This window comes from Heptranchias perlo, chromosome 35 (genome assembly GCF_035084215.1).
Source record: "Heptranchias perlo isolate sHepPer1 chromosome 35, sHepPer1.hap1, whole genome shotgun sequence".
NCBI classification, from domain to species: domain Eukaryota; kingdom Metazoa; phylum Chordata; class Chondrichthyes; order Hexanchiformes; family Hexanchidae; genus Heptranchias; species Heptranchias perlo.
Genome location: NC_090359.1, coordinates 11,440,569 through 11,459,705, shown reverse-complemented (window position 1 = coordinate 11,459,705; position 19,137 = coordinate 11,440,569). Strand labels below are relative to the sequence as shown.

Here is a 19,137-nt window from a genome sequence, read left to right as displayed (position 1 = left end):
TAAACAACTAATGGGAAGAGGCTCCATGAACATCCCCATCCTCAATGATGGTAAAGCCCAGCGTGTGAGTGCAAAGTTTTAGAAACCGTCTTCAGCCAGAAGTGCCGAGTGGATGATCCATCTCGGCCTCCTCCCGAAATCCCCACCATCACAGAAGCCAGTCGAACATCGAGGTGAAGAGTGAAGCTGAGAGCAGATTTTAAAACCGCTGGAATATCAGTGAAATTAAATTGGGGAAAGTGGGAAACTCCGAGTCAGTTTTACACTGTATATTCCGCATCCAATATTGGAGATGAATGAGAGAAAAAGCTTTTAAAGGCGGCGAAAGTTTAATCTCGCCGTCGAGGAATTGAAACCCGTTCTCCCGCGTGACAGGCGGGGATACTCACCACTATACTAACGAGGAACTGCTGCATTGACTGTGCACTCATCCCAGATGGTGTTAGACATGCTTCATGTATCAGTGCATTTCTTTTCACTGTTTACTTGATGACAGTTTGTTTCATTTTCCACGGGCCACTCGAGAAAGAATCTTTTACATTTCCATCTCTTTGTTAGACAACGACAACTGACTCTGTCTTTCTTTCGTTCTTTCTTTCTCTCTTATCGTGGTGAGTTGCCCCACCTTCGTCCGGGGTTTAATTCCCCGACGGGGAGGAAGCATTTATCAGACGCCAACTTTTAATTTTATGTCTTCGCCGAGCTTCTTCTTCCAAAACTACAGAGAAAAATAGAACAGAAGAAAAAATTAAACAGGTGATTGTCACTTTCAGAACATGATTGAACGGAGACGGGTTGGGGGCTGGATGCACGGTGTGTTACCGAGCGATCACTCATTGCGATTTTAACTAAGCAGTGGTTAAGGTGATAAATTTGAAATCCATCGTTAGATTTGCACCTACACCTAGTTTAAAATGGTTTCTGCCTCTACCACCCTTTCAGGAAGTGAGTTCCAGAACCCCACCACCCTCTGAGTGAATTTTGTTTTCCTCAGCTCATCTCTAATCCTCCGACCAATCCCCTGCTCAATGGGCCCTCTGCTAAGGGAAATAGGTCCTTCCTGTCCATTCTATCCAGGCCCCTCATAATTTTATACACCTCAATTAAATCACACCTCAGGCTCCTCTGTTCCAAAGAAAACAACCCCAGCCTGTCCAATCTTACCCCATAGCTAAAATTCTCCAGTCCTGACAACATCCTCATAAATCTCCTTTGTACCCTCTCAAGTGCAATCACATCTTTGCTGTAATGTGGTGACCACAACTGTGCACAGCACTCAAGCTGTGGCCTAACTAGTGTTTTATACAGTTCTAGCATAACTTCCCTGCTCTAATATTGTATGCCTCGGCTAATAAAGGAAAGTATTCCGTATGACTCCTTAACCAACTTATCTACCTGTCCTGCTACCTTCAGGGATCAGTGGACACGCACTCCAAGGTCTCGCTCTCCCTCCACACCTCTCAGTATTCTCCCATTTATTGTGTATTCCCTTGCCTTGTTTGACCTCCCCAAATGCATTACCTCACACGTTTCTGGATTGAATTCCATTTGCCACTTGTCTGCCCACCTGACCAGTCCACTGATATCTTTCTGCATTCTACTGCTTTCGTCCTCACTATTAACCACACGGCCAATGTTTGTATCATCTGCCAACTTCTTAATCATGCCCGCTACATTTAAGTCTAAATCATTAATATATACCACAAAAAGCAAGGGACCTAGTACTGAACCCCGTGAACCCCAATGGAAACAGCCTTCCAGTCACAATCCGTCAACCATGACCCTTTGCTTCCTGCCACTCAGCGAATTTTGAATCCAATTTGTCACTTTCCCCTGGATCCCATGGGCTTTTATTTTTTTGACCAGTCTGCCATGTGGGACCTTGTCAAAAGCCTTGCTAAAATCCATGTAGACTAATCAAACGCATGACCCTCATCAACCCTCCTTGTCACCTCCACAAAAAATTCAATCAAGTCAGTCAGACAAAACCTTCGCTTAACAAATCCATGTTGACTGTCCTTGATTAATCCGTGCCTTTCTAAATGAAGGTTCATGCTGTCCCTCAGAGTTGATTCCAATAATTTGCCCACCACCGAGGTTAGACTGACTGGCCTGTATTTACTGGGTCTGTCCTTTTCTCCATTTTTAAAGAACGGCCAACTTTAGCAGTCCTCCAATCCTCCGACACCATGCCTGTAGCCAGGGACGATTGGAAAATGATGGTCAGAACCTCCCTTATTTCCTCCCTTGCTTCTTTCAACAGCCTGGGATACATTTCATCCGAGCCTGGCAATTTATCTACTGTCAAAGATGCTAAACCCCTTAATACTTCCTCTCTCATTATGTTTATCCCATCCAATATTTCACATTCCTCCTCCTTAACTACAATCTCTGCATCGTCCCCCTCTTTTGCGAAGACAGACGCAAATTATTCATTGCGAACCATTCCCACGTCTTCCACCTCCACGAATCGGTTATCTTTTTGGCCTCTAATAGGCCCTACTCTTTCCTTAGTTATCCTCTTGCTCTTTATGTATTTATAAAATATTTTGGGTTTTCCTTAATTTTACTTGCCAGTATTTTTTCATGCCCTCTCTTTGCTTTCCTAATTTCCTTTTTAATTTCACCAACATTTAATTATTTCTCACCATTTAAAACATATTCTGTTCTTTTATTCTTCCCATCAAAGTGAATAACCTCACATTTCCACACATTGTATTCCATCTGCCGCCTTCTTGCCCACTCACTTAACCTGTCTATATCCCTTTGCAGACAGGTTGTGTCCTCCTCACAGTTTACTTTCCCATCTTGCTTTGTATCGTCAGCAAACTTGGACACATTGCACTCGGTCCCTCCATCTAAGTCGTTAATACAGATTGAAAATAGCTGACACCCAAAAACGGCCGGCATTGCTCTCTGTTCAGTTAAGAGGAACTTCCCTGCTTGGAAATTCGTCCCAGCCTTGTTGAGGTGCAACACGTCCATCTTGTGCAGGTCTTTAATATTAATCAATACACAATGAGGCCCTGGGAAAGCGAATATCTCTCCACAGATGTTGCCTGATCTGTTGAGTGTTGCCAGTAGTTTCTGGGTTTATTTTCGAGCTTTCACGATAGCAGTTTTCCTGACAATCTGCAACTTGCCTCAAGGGCGCAGCTTCAAGAACAACTTTCTTGGGCTCTTCTCACACACAAGATCGCACTTTACTTTCCGACACACGCGCTTTAAAATCTGCCGTTTCCACACACAGCGTCCTGCGCCACGAGAATTTGAAAGACCTTTCGCTCATGGCCTGTAATCGCTCCTTTTTCATCACAGGCGCTCTTTACATTTATCCTATACTCGATTCAATCGCATGTTTCAACAGAACTATTAAGATCAAGGCGGAACACTTCCGATCTTACTGCACCGCCCCAACTTGCCAAATGTGCACCTTTCAAACGCCATTCACAGCTCTGAAGCGCTGCCCGTCACTCACGCAACTCAACTGCTGAGAGAAAAGAGCCAACAAGCATCAAAACAAAAACCAGTTCTTCAGTTACCATCCCCTGGATCACAAGATTCCACAAGTAAATTTCGTGAACATCCGGGCGGCTGTCTTTCCAGAGACCAGCCCTGCTTTCGTCGTGTTTTTCTGTCGAGCGGTCACGCAGATCGGAACGTATCGATTGGTTTCAAGGCACAAATGAACATTGGTGCGAATGGGACATGTGCCCAATAGAAACAGCGGTCGGAGCAGAACAAACTTAAAGGCGTGACATCGTGAAAGTGAATGTTAGAGTCGGCAATGGAGCAGGAAAGTGTCCATGAAATGGAAGGAGGAAAGTAAAGGCGGCCTATTGACTGTGGAAGGAAGAAAAAGCTGGGAGAAGAGGCGGGTTTGAACTGTGGAACATCAAGTACAGGCATGTGAGAGTGCTGGGATTTGATGGAATATTAGATTTGCTTTCACGTATCAAAGATGACTGCATTCTATTTGCATGAGAGGCAGAAGACAAAAGAAGCAGCGCACAACACAGAGTACGAACCACTATCCGATCACGGCACCACATCCCACCTGTGCAAACGTTGTCTGTACTATTTACCTTTAACGTAGCAAAACGTCCCAAGGCGCTTCACAGGAGCGGATTTAAACAAAATTTGACACCGAGCCACATAAGGAGATATTAGAAGCAAAATACTGCAGATGTTGGAAATTTGAAATAAAAACAGAAAATGCTGTCAATACTCAACAAGTCAGGCAGCGTCTGTGGAGAGAGAAACAGAGTTAACGTTTCAGGTCGATGACCCTTCGTCAGAAATGGAAAAGGTTGAAGATTAAACAGTTTTTAAGCAAGTACAGAGTCAGGAAAAGGGATGGGGGAGGAAGGGGAGGGGAGGAAAGAACAAAAGGGAAGCTCTCTGATAGGGTGGAGGGCAGGAGTGATTAAATAACAAAAGGAATGACGGTGCAAGGCAAGGAGGGTGGTGATGGGACAAGTAAAGAAACAAAAGATGGGTCAAGAGGAGCTGTAAATGGCAACATTAGAACCACAATCAGCACTTGATCTCCGAAAAAATGTGAGCAGTGTTTATGATCTGAAGTTATTTAAATCAATGTTGAGTTCAGAAGGTTGTAAAGAGCCTGATCGAAAGATGAGGTGCTGTTTCTCGAGCTTATGTTGAGCTTCATTGGAACGGAGTCGGAGGCCGAGGACAGAGAGGTCAGAGTGGGATTGGGACGGGGAATTAAAATGGCAACAGACCGGAAGCTCAGGGTCAAGCTTGTGGACTGAGCGGAAGTGTTCAGCAAAGCTATTACAAATAAATCGCTGTTTCACCTGGAAGGAATGTTTGGGGCCCTGGAAGGTGGGAAGGGAGGAGGTGAAAGGGCAGGTGTTGCATCTCCTGCGCTCGAGTCGGAAGGTACCGTGGGGAGCAGAGCGGGTGTTTGGGGTGATGGAAGAGTGGACCAGGGTGTTGTGGAGGGAGCGGTCCATTATGAAGGCTGAAAAGGGAGGGGAGGGGAAGATGTTTTTGGTGGTGGCATCGCGCTTGTACGTGGAGGAAATGGCGGAGGATCATACATTGAATGTGGAGGCTGGTGAGGTGGAAGGTAAGGACAAGGGGGACCCTATCATGGTTCTGGGAGGGAGGGAGGGGAAGGGGTAAGGGCAGAAGTGGAGTCAATAGGACCGACACAGTCGAGGGCGCAGTCAACTGCAGTGGAGGGGAATCCTCGATTGAGGAAAAAGGAAGACATATCGGAAGCATTTGTGTGGATGGTGGCATCATCAGAACAGACACGACGGAGATGGAGAAACTGGGAGAACAGAATAGAGTCCTTACAGGAAGCGGGGTGGGATGAAGTGTAATCAAGGTAGCTGTTGGGGTCGGTGGCCTTATAACAGATATTGGTTGACAGACCATCCCCGGAAATGGAGATAGAGAAGTCGAGGAAGGGAATGGAAGGTTCAGAGATGGACCGTGTGAAGGCGAGGGAAGGGTGGAAATTGGAAGCGAACTTGATTGGGGCGAGAGCAGGAAGTGACATCGATGTACCAGAAAAAGAGGCGAGGGGAACTGAGTAGTACTGGAACAAAGAATCTTCCACGTATCCCCCAGAAAAAGTCAGGCATAGCTCGGACCCACATGAGTTCCCATAGTGACATCTTTCATTTGGAGAAAGTGAGTGGAGTCAAAGGAGAAGTTGTCCAAAGTAAGAACAAGTTCAGCCAGACGGAGGAGAGTGGTGGAGGATGGGGATAGGTTGGGCCTTCGTTCATGGAATAGGCGGAGGGCCCGCAGGCCGTCCTGTTGTGGGGGGTGGGGGGGGGGTGGTGGTGGAGGTGTAGACGGACTGGAAGTCCATGGTGAAAAGGAGATGGTTAGTGCCGGGGAACTAGAAATTGTTCAAGTGGCGCATGGAGTTGTAAGATTCGTGGATATTGGTCGGAATAGACTGGACGAGGGGAGAGAAAGTAGAGTCAAACTAGGAAGAAATAATTATCCGTGGGCACGAACAGGCTGAGACGATGGATCTCCTGGGTCAGTTCTGCATGTGGATCTTGGAAGGAGTTAGAAGCGGGGTTGGGGGACAATGAGGTGGAGGCCTTGGGGAGGAAGTTCTCCAGAGGAGATGAGGTCATTGACGGTCTGGGAAACTATGGCTTGATGTTCGGTGGTGGGATCACGCTCCAAGGGAAGGTAGGAGGAGGTATCGGAGAGTTGGCGTTCAGCCGCCGCTAGGTAGAGGTCTGTTCGCCTCACAACAACAAGAGCGCCGCCATTGTCAGCAGGTTTAATGACAATGTCAGGGTTGGACCTGAGAGAACGGAGTGCTGCGAGTTCAGATGGAGGGAGGTTAGAGTGAGTGAGGGGAGTAAAGAAATTGAGACGGCCGATGTCACGCCGGCAGTTCCCAATGGAAAGATCAAGAGAGGGTAAGAGGATAGAGGGAGGGGTCCAGGTGGAATGAGAAATCTGAAGATGGGAGACAGGGTCCGCTGTGCGGGGGGAAGACTCCTGGCCAAAGAAATGGGCGCGGAGGTGAAGGCGACGGAAGAAGAGCTCAGCATCGTGTCCAGCTCGAAACCCATTGAGGTGGGGGCGTACGGGGATGAAACTGAAGCCTTTGCTGAGGACTGACGTTCGGGGTCAGAGAGGGGAAGGTCAGAGGGAATGGTGAAAACACGACAAAGAGATTGGAGGGAGGGGTGGGGTCAGAGGAAAGTGAAGGGGAAGAAGGATCGGGAGGGGTGTTGGAATCTAAGAATTGTTGAAACTTGCGGTCCTTGACACCTGAAAGGAAGGAAAAAAGTTTTTTGTTGAAGCGCCGGATGAGGCGAAGGATGAAATGGAACTGCGGACCAGGACAGCTCTGAAGTAGAGAGAGTCGGTGCTGCTGAAGAGAGAGTGTTTGATCAGGTTTCTACTAAAACTCACTTTCACAGACACATCTCCTTCCTCAGCAACTGTGTCCGTCTCCGACTTATTCCACGTGGATTCCAACTTAAATTCCACCCTTCATGTTTCGGATCCGCCCATGATTCCAGATATCTCCATGATATTCAGCGTTCCTCCAACCACTGCTCCCGCCGCTTCCTGAGATCCACGCTCAACGCCACGCACCGCCACATGCTCACTCTCGACCTCTCTCTCCACGCATGGTTTTTATCCCATCCGCGCCATTATTACATTTACCGTTTGATGTGTTGGTTCCTTCAGTATATTCATCCAGAAGTCCTGGGTTTCAGTCCAATCCGAAGCCACGGTGGATGAATTTTGCATTGCTCGCTGAACTCTGCTCAAATCAGCAAAGTCCTTATTGGCGGCCGGAGGTGTTGCGAGTGTAAGATGTGAATAACGTGAAGTATCAGTCAAAGTGCACAATTTCTGTTTAATCTTCAACCTTTTCCAGTTCTGACGACGGATCATCGACCTGAAACGTTAACTCTGTTTCTCTCTCCACAGATGCTGCCTGACTTGCTGATTATTTACAACATTTTCTGTTTTTTTTTTCAAATTTCCAGCATCGGCAGTATTTTGCTTCTAATATCTCCTTCTGTGGTTGTGTCAAATTTTATTTGAAAACGTGACTGTGAAGCCCCTTGGGATCTTTTGATACCTTAAAGGAGCTTTATAAATACTATAGGTAGAGTAGTTCCAGTTGTGGTGTGGTGCCGTGATCGTATAGTGGTTAGTACTCTGCGTTGTGGCCGCAGCAACCTCGGTTCAAATCCGAGTCACGGCATAGTTTTTGTCTTCTGCCTCTCTTGCTCATCGAATGCAGTAATATTTCAATCTTCAATACATGAAATAAAACCAAATATTCCATCAAATCCCAGCACTCTCACATGCCTGTATTTCATGTGCCGCAGTTCAAACCCGCCTGTTCTCCCAGCTTTTTCTTCCTTCCACAGTCAATAGGCCGCCTTTACTTTCCTCCTTCCATTTCATGAACATTGCCGACTCTAACATTCATTTTCACGATCTTATGCCTTTAAGTTTGTTCTGCTCCGACCGCTGTTTCTATTGGGCACATGTCCCATTCACACCAATGTTCATTTGTGCCTTGAAACCAGTCGATACATTTCGATCTGCGTGACCGCTCGACAGACAAACACGACGAAAGCAGGGCTGGTCTCTGGAAAGACAGCCGCCCGAATGTTCACGAAATTCACTTGGGTGATCTTATGATCATGGGGATGGTAACTGAAGAACTGGTTTTTGTTTTGATGCTTGTTGGCTCTTTTCTCTGAACAGTTGAGTTGCGTGAGCGACGGGCAGCGCTGCAGAGCTGCGAATGGCGGTTGAAAGGTGCACATTTGGCAAGTTGGGGCGGTGCAGTAAGATCGGAAGTGTTCCGCCTTGATCTTAATAGTTCTGTTGAAGCGTGAGATTGAAGCGAGTCGAGGATAAATGTAAAGAGCGCCTGTGGGGAAAAAGGAGCGATTACAGGCCATGAGCAGAAGGTCTTTCAAATTCTCGTGGCGCAGGACGCTGTGTGTGGAAACGGCAGATTTTAAAGCGCGTGTGTCGGAAAGTAAAGTGCGATCTTGTGTGTGAGAAGAGCACAAGAAAGTTGTTCTTGAAGCTGCGACCTTGAGGCAAGTTGCAGGTTGTCAGGAAAACTGCGATAGTGAAAGCACAAAAATAAACCCTGAAACTGCTGGCAACACTCAACAGGTCAGGTAGTATCTGTGGAGAGATACTCGCTTTCCCAGGGCCTCATTGTGCATTGATTAATATTAAACACCTGCACAAGATGGACGTGTTGCACCTCAACAAGGCTGGGAGCAATTTCCAGGCAGGGAAGTTCCTCTTGACTGAACAGAGAGCAATGCCGGCCGTTTTTGGGCGTCAGCTATTTTCAATCTGTATTAACGACTTAGATGAAGGGACCGAGTGCAATGTGTCCAAGTTTGCTGACGATACAAAGATAGACAGGAAAGTAAGCTGTGAGGAGGACACAAAATGTCTGCAAAGGGATATAGGCAGGTTGAGTGAGTGGGCAAGAAGATGGCAGATGGAGTATAATGTGTGGAAATGTGAGGTTATTCACTTTGATGGGAAGAATAAAAGAACAGAATATGTTTTAAATGGTGAGAAATCATTAAACGTTGGTGAAATTAAAAAGGAAAATAGGAAAGCAAAGAGAGGGCATGAAAAAATAGGCCTCTTGCGCATCCACGATTTTCATCGCTCCACCATTGGCGGCCGTGCCTTCAACCGACTGGGCCCAAAGCTCTGGATTTCCCTCCATAAACCTCCCCGCCTCTCGACCTCTCTCTCCTCCCTTAAGACACTTAAAACCTACCTCACCTGTCCCAATATCTCCTTATGTGGCTCCGTGTCACATTTTATTTGATAATCGCTCCTGTGAAGCGCCTTGGGACGTTTTACTCCGTTAAAGGCGCGATATCAATGCAAGTTGTTGTTGTTGTTGGGGTGGAGAAAGGGGTTTATTTCCTTTTATCACTCTTTTCTATCTCTCTATTTCTTTCCTTTCTCGGACTCTGTTTTCCGGGTCTGTTTACTGACACACATTCCAATCTGTGTCACTCGGTGTCTAACAATGTGAGGCAATGTGTTTTATTCCCGCTGTGTTATCTCTCTGGCGGTTTGCTGATAAATGTTTAACTCGCGGCCTGTTCCCGTTAATGGTCACAAGCAGTAACAGACAGACAGAGCGTGTCTGACCGCCCTGAGATGTGGAAAGGGCATCAGTTTAGGACAAATGCATCAAATCAAATGTTCATCGGGCACCGAGAGAAACAAAAACCAGAGAGAAAGGCAGAAGGAAATTGAGAAAAAAAGCTAAATACAGACATCCTTGATGTCTCTCTATTCCATCCCCAACCGTTCAGTGTCGGGTAAAAATGTCAGTGTAAATAAATGTTTGAGAATCGGCCCATAGAAGAAGAAACAAAATAACAGAAAACTGCTGAAACCCGGGATCGAACCAGGAACCTTTACATTTTCTGTTGAACGCTCGCCCAATTCAGCTGTTTCAGCCCCACTGTGAACTGCACTTTGAGACTTCCTCTTGGAATAAAATATAACCCCTCCCGCTCATTCCTCACTTCGGGAGAATGAGACCGACCATCAAGGAGAGATTTTCTGAGACTCTCGTTGAATCTCATTTATATTAAACATTCCTTGAACTCTCTGCCGGGGGGATTCAGAGCTGGGGTTCGCCATGAACCAGCTTCCCCTCAATTCCCAGCTTTATCAGTGAATCGACCAATGAACGCTCGCGAGAGCTCAGGTTATATTAATAATAAAAACAGAAAATGCGGGAAACACTCAGCAGGTCAGGCAGCATCTGTGGAGAGAGAAACATCCTTTCAGGCCGATGACATTTCATCAGAACTCTCTCCACAGATGCTGCCTGACCTGCTGAGTATTTCCAGCATTTTCTGTTTTTACTTCAGATTTCCATCATCTGCAGTATTTTTCTTTTGTTTTACAGCTTGTATTAATGTTCTGCTGATGATATCTTAATATTATCTTATTTTTGGCCACTTTAATTAAGTTCACGGACAAATTCTTCCATCATCCCTTCTCCCACATCACTTCTCTCTCTCATTCATTCTTTTCTCCTTTCAATCCAGAAGAGGGCGGGAATCAGAGCTCACCCCCCGAACCCTCCGCACACAGACCCCCGTCTACCACTCCTTCTGATCCAAGAGACAATTCAATATATTACACTCTGTATAAACACTGAAAGCTGACACACCAGGGGAGATCGCACGGTGTTGCACACGGAGTGAAATAAACTGAAGTGTTTATAAAAAGTTACAGATCACAACACGTGTCTCTGTCTCTCTCCGCCATCCCGGCCTGTGCTCTGTTATTCGTTCTCACCCAATGTGTTACTGGTAATTTTGTGGAAGTGCATGACGGGATACTTGACCATATTAACTCTTTATTAACTCACATGATAGGATTAGCCACAAACACAAAGTAAGCACAATTGTGTAATTGCGTTTGAGCCTTGGTATGTTGATAATTAGGCCTAGCACAGCCAGGCCTTCCTTGAGAGAAGGACAGAATATAATAATAATAGAGGTGATGAATGGCCATGAAGCCTTGAGACTGGCTCCAGCCTTACTGATAACAAGGAACAGGAATGCAGAGAGAAAGAAAATAGCTGACATCTGCTCAGGCCTACGTGATGTCTATGGATGTTCGGCGGCTGGCTCACTACTTGATTGACCAACTACCTGAGCCAATAAAGAATGTACGTGTACGCCCATATTCTGTAACAGGTGGGCGTTGCCTCATGAATTGTATAAACATGAACTGATTCATTGACTCGGCGAAGTTGCACCCTCAACCATTGTTTGAGGTGCACATCCACTTGTATACAAGTTGGGGTTCAATAAAGTTTCTCCTTGTACTACTTGTTTGGGTGTTAATGCATTTGTATAGTGTTAAGTTTCGACAGTTTTCATCAACATCTTTGAATGTGGCAGCACAAGTTGGTGAAACCGTTAAAACAGCATCCGGTTCCTTGGCTTAATAATAGAGAAATAGAGTACAAAAGCAAGGAAGTTATGTTAAACGTTTATAAATCATTGTTCAGGCCTCATCTGAAGTAATGTGTCCAATTCTGGGCACTATAATTTATTAAGGAGGTCAAGGTCTTGGAGAGGATGGAGAGGAGATTTACCAGAATTATACCAGGGATGGGGTTTAGTTGTGTGGAGAGACTCGAGAACCTGGGATTGTTCTGCTTCGAGCAATGAAGGTTAAGGGTAGAAGTAATCCACGTGTTCAAAATTAAGAGGGGTTTTGATCGAGTGAATAAGGAGAAACTTCACCCACTGGCGGGAGGGTCGGCAACCAACGGACGCAGATTTAAGATAATTGGCAAAAGAACTAGAGGGAAATAAGCAGGTTTTTTTACACAGCAAATTGTTATGATCTGGAACGCACTGCCTTAATGGATGGTGGAGCTCGATTCAATCGTAACTTTAAAAGGAGAATTGGATAAATACTTGAGTATCTCCCCACATATACTACCTGACCTGCTGAGTGTTGCCAGCAGTTTCTGGGTTTATTTTTGAGCTTTCACTGGAGCAGTTTTCCTGACAACCTGCAACTTGCCTCAAGGGCGCAGCTTCAAGCACAACTTTCTTGTGCTCTTCTCACACACAAGATCGCACTTTACTTTCCTACACACGCGCTTTAAAATCTGCCGTTTCCGCACACAGCGTCCTGCGCCACGAGAATTTGAAAGACCTTCCGCTCATGGCCTGTAATCGCTCCTTTTTCCCCACAGGCGCTCTTTACATTTATCCTATACTCGATTCAATCGCACGTTTCAACAGAACGATTAAGATCAAGGCGGAACACTTCCGATCTTACTGCACCGCCCCAACTTGCCAAATGTGAACCTTTCAACCGCCATTCGCTGCTCTGTCGCGCTGCCCGTCACTCACGCACATCAACTGGTGAGAGAAAAGAGCCAACAAGCATCAAAACAAAAACCAGTTCTTCAGTTACCATCCCCTGGATCACAAGATTCCCCAAGTAAATTTCGTGAACAATCGGGCGGCTGTCTTTCCAGAGACCAACCCTGCTTTCGTCGTGTTTGTCTGTCGAGCGGTCACGCAGATCGAAATGTATCGACTGGTTTCAAGGCACAAATGAACATTGGTGTGAATGGGACATGTGCCCAATAGAAACAGCGGTCGGAGCAGAACAAACTTAAAGGAGTGAGATCGTGAAAGTGAATGTTAGAGTCGGCAATGCAGCAGGAAAGTGTCCATGAAATGGAAGGAGGAAAGTAAAGGCGGCCTATTGACTGTGGAAGGAAGAAAAAGCTGGGAGAAGAGGCGGGTTTGAACTGTGGAACATCAAGTACAGGCATGTGAGAGAGGTGGGATTTGACGGAATTGAAAGGTTTCACCAAAACATTTTTCTTTCATGTTCTGAAGATTGATTTCTTGCTGCATCCTCTCAGCACATGTGGGAAAGGAAAAAATCGGTAAATGAAACTCTGTGGAGACTCGGATTCGCTCCGATGTTACTGCGACCACAACGCAGAGTGTTAACCACAAAACGATCACGACGCAGCACATGAGGTGTGGCAGTTGTGCCCCAACAACATTAATGGCACGCATGACACTGCTGAGAAAAGAAAGATTTTGGTGATGAGGCTAAAATGTTCAACAGCTCAGATTATGGCAGCGCAGAGACTGGAGCCTAAATCCAGCGCCTTGGACCGCTCGGCCACGCTACCGCTTCACAAGAGTGTTGTCCAGAATCTCGGAACTGGTGATTGAAAAGCGGCTTTCCGACTCTGACCTTTGAGTCCAAGATTTTTGCCTTGAAAGAATCAAATAAAAGGGCTTTCTTTGCACTGTTCTTGCGACCAGGTGGCTGAGTGGTTGAGGTGATGGACTGCTAATCCATTGAGCTTTGCCAGCATGGTTTTGTATTCCAGCCGCGCCATTACTGGCTTTTTTAATCGTTCATGGGATGTGGGCGTCGCTGGCGAGGCCACCATTTATTGCCCATCCCTAATTGCCCTTGAGAAGGTGGTGGTGAGCCGCCTTCTTGAACTGTTGCAGTCCATGTGGTGAAGGTTCTCCCACAGTGCTGTTAGGTAGGGAGTTCCAGGATTTTGACCCAGCGACGATGAAGGAACGGTGATATATTTCCAAGTCGGGATGGTGTGTGACTTGGAGGGGAACGTGCAGGTGGTGTTGTTCCCATGTGCCTGCTGCCCTTGTCCTTCCAGATGTTGGAGGTCGTGGGTTTGGGAGGTGCTGTCGAAGAAGCCTTGGCGAGTTGCTGCAGTGCATTCTGTGGATGGTACACACTGCAGCCACAGTGCGCCGGTGGTGAAGGGAGTGAATGTTTAGGGTGGTGGATGGGGTGCGGAACAAGTGGGCTACTTTGTCCTGGATGGTGTCGAGCTTCTTGAGTGTTGTTGGAGCTGCACTCATCCAGGCAAGTGGAGAGTATTCTATCACACTCCTGACTTGTGCCTTGTAGATGGTGGAAAGGCTTTGGGGAGTCCGGAGGTGGGTCACTCACCACAGAATACCCAGCTTCTGGCCTACTCGTGTAGCCACAGTATTTATATGGCTGGTCCAGTTAAGTTTCTGGTCAATGGTGACACCCAGGATGTTGATGATGGGGGATTCGGCGATGGTAGTGCCGTTGAATGTCAAGGGGAGGTGGTCAGACTCTCTCTTGTTGGAGATTGTCATTGCCTGGCAATTATCTGGCATGAATGTTACTTGCCACTTATGAGCCCAAGCCTGGATATTGTCCAGGTCTTGCTGCATGTGGGCACGGACTGCTTCTTATCTGTGGGGTTGCGAATGGAACTGAACACTGCGCAATCATCAGCAAACATCCCCATTTCTGACTTTATGATGGGGGAAAGGTCATTGATGAAGCAGCTGAAGATGGTTGGGCCAAAGACACTGCCCTGAGGAACTCCTGCAGCAATGTCCTGGGGCTGAGATGATTGGCCTCCAACAACCACTACCATCTTCTTTTGTGCTCCTTCTGACTCCAGCCACTGGAGAGTTTTCCACTGAAGCGGCAGCTGAACGGATGGTCTCAATCTTTGTGACAAAATAGTCCAGGAGCTCCTCGCAAATTTTGTGGTGAGGGTGGAGGAGGCAGGGGGTGCAAGAAGTCGGTTTGTGGTCGAGAAGAGATACTGGGGGTATCTTTGGATTCCTGGATAATCCTGGAATAATGAGCAGTTTTCTGTCTCTCTCTGTTTCGGGCTGGTGAATTAGCCCGGGTCTGTTCACAGGGCGATTCTGCGTTTTATTTCTTCCTCATTATTGTGGTTCTGATATCGAGGTGAGGATTTTAAAATCTGCTCGGAGATCAGTGAAATTAAATCGTAGAAAGTGAAAAAGTCCGAGTCAGTTTTTCACCGTATTTTCTTCATCCGATGTTGCTGATAAATGAAAGTGAAGCTTCTAAAGGCAGACCTTCCCGTCGGGGAATTGACCCCAGTCTCCAGGGTGATGGACACTGATACTCACCACGATACTAACGAGGAACTGGTGCCGGAAGGGGATGTACGTTCACCACAGATGCTTCACGTTTCAGTAAATCTGTTTGAGCTATTCTTTTGGTGACAGTTTGTTGAAATTTCCACGGACCACTGTTGAAAGAAGAATTACCGACCACTTTTCCATCTCATGTTGGATCATGATGTGGGGAGCGCGGGACAGAGTGAGACAGAGAAAGACCGACTCAAGAAAACAAAGATAATATGAGGCACATGCACAGACAGATAGACACAGGCACGCATACACATGGAGTGACTCAGAAATATGGAGAGACAGAACATGGATAATTTGGCTGATTTTTGTTCTATTTCTGTCGTAGATTTCGAGGAATCTCAAAGATCAATGAAAATGAGCATAAAACTCGAGGTGTTGAATGCCGTGGAATTTTAATTCACTTCAGAATTATTAATTCTACAAGAAACTTGTTGAATTTTGAAACGCAGAGATGAACACGTTGATAAATGACGGGATCTGAAGTCTGTCAGATTTGAACCTGCGCGAGGGAAATGAATGAAATTTTAATCTGTCACCTGAACCACGAGGAAGTCAAAATCACAATTGCTCTGCATCCAGTCCTCAAATAGTCTCCGTACATTAATATTCTGAAAGTGACAATCACCTGTTTTTTTTCTCTGTAGTTTTTTTTTAGGAAGAAGCTCGGCGAAGACATAAAATTAAAAGTTGGCGTCTGATAAATGCTTCCTCCCCGTCGGGGAATTAAACCCCGGACTGAGGCGGGGCAACTCACCACGAGAAGAGAGAAAGAAAGAACGAAAGAAAGACAGAGTCAGTTGTCGTTGTCCAACAAAGAGATGGAAATGCAAAAGGTTCTTTCAAGAGTGGCCCGTGGAAAATGAAACAAACTGTCATCAAATAAATAGTTAAAAGAAATGCACTGATACATGAAGCATGTCTAACACCATCTGGGATGAGTGCACGGTGGGTGCAGCAGTTCCTCGTTGGTATAGTGGTGAGTATCCCCGCCTGTCACGCGGGAGACCGGGGTTCAATTTCCCGACGGGGGGATTAAACTTCCGCCGCCTTTCGAAGCTTTTCTCTCATTCATTTCCAATATTGGATGCGGAATGGACAGTGTCAAACTGATTCGGAGTGTCCCACTTTCCCCAATTTAATTTCACTGATATTCCAGCGGTTTTAAAATCTGCTCTCAGCTTCACTCTTCACCTCGATGTTCGACTGGTTTCTGTGATGGTGGGGATTTCGGGAGGAGGCCGAGATGGATCATCCACTCGGCACTTCTGGCTGAAGACGGTTTCTAAAACTTTGCACTCACACGCTGGGCTTTACCATCATTGAGGATGGGGATGTTCATAGAGCCTCTTCCCATTAGTTGTTTAATTATCCACCATCATTCACAAATGGGTGTGGCAGGACTGCAGAGCTTTGATCTGATCCGTTGTTTGTGGGATCGTTTAGCTCTGTCGACAGCATGCTGCTTCCACTGTTTGGCAAGTAGTCCTGTGTTACTTTCAGGTTATTGGTGTGTGTATATGTCTGTGTGCGAGTGTTTATGTAGCTCGGAATGTGTGTGTTTGTGTATGTGTGAATATGACTATGTCTGTCTCACTTGTTATATGCGTTTCTGAGTGTCTCTCTCTTTCTTTCTATCTGTCACTTTTAACCTGCTCCCCAAATAATTTTTCTCTGGACCTTGACTAATAAAGAGATAGAAAGTAAGTCTTCTTTCAACAGTGGCATGTGGAAAGTTAAACAAATTGTCATCAAAGAAGTCGTTAAAATAGATTCACTGAAACGTGCATCCTTTTCATTGCTGTATGTAAGATCTTTCATGTCTGCGCCTGTTCCGAGACCAGTCTCTCTCTGTTTCGGGCTGGTGACAGCGCGATTCTGCGTTTTATTTCTTGCCCATCATTGTGGTTCTCACATCGAGCTGAAGCGTGAGGCAGAGAGCAGATATTTAAAATCGCTGTGAAATCAAATTGCAGAAGTGGGAAAGGCCGAGTCAGTTTTTCATTGTATTTTCAACATCCAATATTTCAGATAAATGAAAGTGAAGCTTCGAAAGCAGCAATAACCTCCTCGTCGGGGAATTGAACCCCGGTCTCCCGCGTGACAGGCGGGGATACTCACCACTATACTAACGAGGAATTGGTACAGACATTTACCGTATATTCACCAAAGATGCTTCACTTTTCAGTGAATCTGTTTGAACTGTTCATTTGATGACAGTTTGTTTCACTTTCCACGAACCACTGTTGAAAGAAAAATTACCGACCACTTTTGCATCACATGTTGGATCATGATGTGGGTAACGCGGGAGAGAGTGAGACAGAAAGAGACAGATCTTCTCAGGAAAATATAGAAAATATGAGGCACATACACAGACAGACAGACACACACACAGAAACAGACTCACATGCACATGGATTGACTCAGAAATACTGAAAGTCAGAATATGGATAATTTGGCTGATTTTTGTTCTATTTCTGTCGTAGATTTCGTGAAATCTTGCAGATCAATTAAAATGAGCATAAAACTCGAGGTACTCAATGCTGTGGAATTTTAATTCACTTAAGAATTATTAATTCTACAAGAAACTTGTTGAAGTTTGAAACGCAGAGATGAAACAGGTTGATGAATGACGGGATCTGAAGTCTGTCAGATTTGAACCAATGAATGAATTTCTAATCTGTCACCTTAATCACCAGTTAGTAAAAATCACAATTGCTCTGCATCCAGTCCTCAAATAGTCTCCGTACAATAATATTCTGAAAGTGACAATCACCTGTTTTGTTGCTCTGCAGTTTTTGTTCAGGAAGAAGCTCGGCGAAGACATAAAATTAAAAGTTGGCGTCTGATAAATGCTTCCTCCCCGTCGGGGAATGAAACCCCGGACTAAGGCGGGGCAACTCACCACGATAAGAGAGAAAGAAAGAACGAAAGAAAGACAGAGTCAGTTGTCGTTGTCTAACAAAGAGAAGGAAATGTAAAAGGTTCTTTCAAGAATGGCCCGTGGAAAATGAAACAAACTATCATCAAATAAATAGTTAAAAGAAATGCACTGATACATGAAGCATGTCTAACGCCATCTGGGATGAGTGCACGGTCAATGTAGCAGCTCCTCGTTAGTATAGTGGTGAGTATCCCCGCCTGTCACGCGGGAGACCGGGGTTCAATTCCCCGACGAGGAGATTAAATTTTCGCCGCCTTTAAAAGCTTTTATCTCCAATCTTGGATGCGGAATATACAGTGAAAAACTGACTCGGAGTTTCCCACTTTCCCCAATTTAATTTCACTGATTTTCCAGCGGTTTTAAAATCTGCTCTCAGCGTCACTCTTCACCTCGATGTTCGACTGGCTTCTGTGATGGTGGGGATTTCGGGAGGAGGCCGAGATGGATCATCCACTCGGCACTTCTGGCTGAAGACGGTTTCTAAAACTTTGCACTCACGTGCTGGGCTTTACCATCATTGAGGATGGGGATGTTCATAGAGCCTCTTCCCGTTAGTTGTTTAATTATCCACCATCATTCACAAATGGGTGTGGCAGGACTGCAGAGCTTTGATCTGATCCGTTGTTTGTGGGATCGCTAAGCTCTCTCAACAGCATGCTGCTTCCACTGTTTGTCAAGTAGTCCTGTGTTACTTTCAGGTTATTGGTGTGTGTATATGTCTGTGTGCGAGTGTTTATGTAGCTCGGAATGTGTGTGTTTGTGTATGTGTGAATATGACTATGTCTGTCTCACTTGTTATATGCGTTTCTGAGTGTCTCTCTCTTTCTTTCTATCTGTCACTTTTAACCTGCTCCCCAAATAATTTTTCTCTGGACCTTGACTAACAAAGAGATAGAAAGTAAGTCTTCTTTCAACAGTGGCATGTGGAAAGTTAATCAAATTGTCGTCAAAGAAGTAGTTAAAATAGATTCACTGAAACATGCATCCTTTTCATTGCTGTATGTGAGATCTTTCATGTCTGCGCCTGTTCCGAGACCTGTCTCTCTCTGTTTCGGGCTGGTGACAGCGCGATTCTGCGTTTTATTTCTTGCCCATTATTGTGGTTCTCACATCGAGCTGAAGCGTGAGGCAGAGAGCAGATATTTAAAATCGCTGTGAAATCAATTT

The 19,137-nt window shown here is 45.7% G+C and overlaps 1 protein-coding gene and 3 non-coding genes across 4 annotated transcripts in view; 3 read left to right on the top strand and 1 right to left on the bottom strand.

Annotated features, from left to right (window-relative positions):
• LOC137302345 (zona pellucida sperm-binding protein 3-like) overlaps nucleotides 1-19,137 on the top strand; it is a 1,023,493-nt gene that overhangs the window by 255,343 nt on the left and 749,013 nt on the right. The window lies entirely within an intron of this gene.
• On the top strand, nucleotides 7,661-7,732 carry trnah-gug (transfer RNA histidin (anticodon GUG)). Its single transcript has one exon. It is a non-coding gene; the product is annotated as a tRNA-His (tRNA).
• On the bottom strand, nucleotides 17,093-17,164 carry trnad-guc (transfer RNA aspartic acid (anticodon GUC)). The gene has a single exon. It is a non-coding gene; the product is annotated as a tRNA-Asp (tRNA).
• Nucleotides 18,137-18,208, top strand: trnad-guc (transfer RNA aspartic acid (anticodon GUC)). Its single transcript has one exon. It is a non-coding gene; the product is annotated as a tRNA-Asp (tRNA).